Genomic DNA, 994 nt, shown 5'->3' with positions numbered 1-994 from the left:
GATTGTTGTAATTTAGCTTCTCTTAATTTTCTCTTCAGAGTCCTTTCAGGTTCTGGATCAGCTTCAACAAGAGTGCCTTTATCCTTGTTCCTGCTCATAAGAAAGAGAAGAAAACAAGAAAAGAAAGAGGAATACTCGATGTCACAGTATAGAGATTCCTTTATGTTAGTAGAAGAAGAAAGGGGTAGAAGAAGAGTGGAAAAGAAACACAACTGTGAGGATGGCAGAGATGTGAGATGAGATGTTAGGATATGAATGAAGAGAGGTGAAGAGAAGTGTTAGTAATTAAATAATTAAATAAAAGAAGAAAAGAGAAGAGACATTTCGAAAATAATTTTAAAAAGGGGTTATTGGTTTTCGAAAATTAGAGATAAATTGTAATTAAAATTAAAACATGAAACAATTAATTAATTAAAAAGAATTTTTGAAAAAGGGAGAGATATTTTCGAAAATAGAGGAGGCAGAAGTAGTTAGGTGGTTTTGAAAAAGATAAGAAACACACAAAAAGTTAGTTAGTTGATTGAAAAAGATTTGAAATCAAAATTTAAAAAAAAGATAAGAAGATAGCAAGTTAGATAAGATATTTTGAAATCAAATTTTGAAAAAGATAAAGTTTTTGAAAAAGATAAGATAAAAAAGATAAAAAGATTTTTAAGAAAAAGATATTTTGAAAAAGATTTAATTTTAAAATTTACTTAACTAACAAGAAACTACAAGATAAGATTCTAGAACTTAAAGATTGAACCTTTCTTAACAAGAAAGTAACAAACTTCAAATTTTTGAACCAATCACATTAATTGTTAGCTAATTTTCGAAAATTAGATATAAAAGATAAGAAAAAGATTTTGAAAATATTTTTGAAAAAGATTTTTGAAATTTTTCGAAAATTATAAAAAAATGAGAAAGATATGATTTTTGAAAAAGATTTTGAAAAGATAAGATTTTTAAATTTGAAATTTTGACTTGACTTGTAAGAAACAACTAATTTTGAAAT

This window comes from Arachis duranensis, chromosome 4 (genome assembly GCF_000817695.3).
Source record: "Arachis duranensis cultivar V14167 chromosome 4, aradu.V14167.gnm2.J7QH, whole genome shotgun sequence".
Taxonomy (NCBI): Eukaryota; Viridiplantae; Streptophyta; class Magnoliopsida; order Fabales; family Fabaceae; genus Arachis; species Arachis duranensis.
This window is presented reverse-complemented; position numbering follows the sequence as displayed.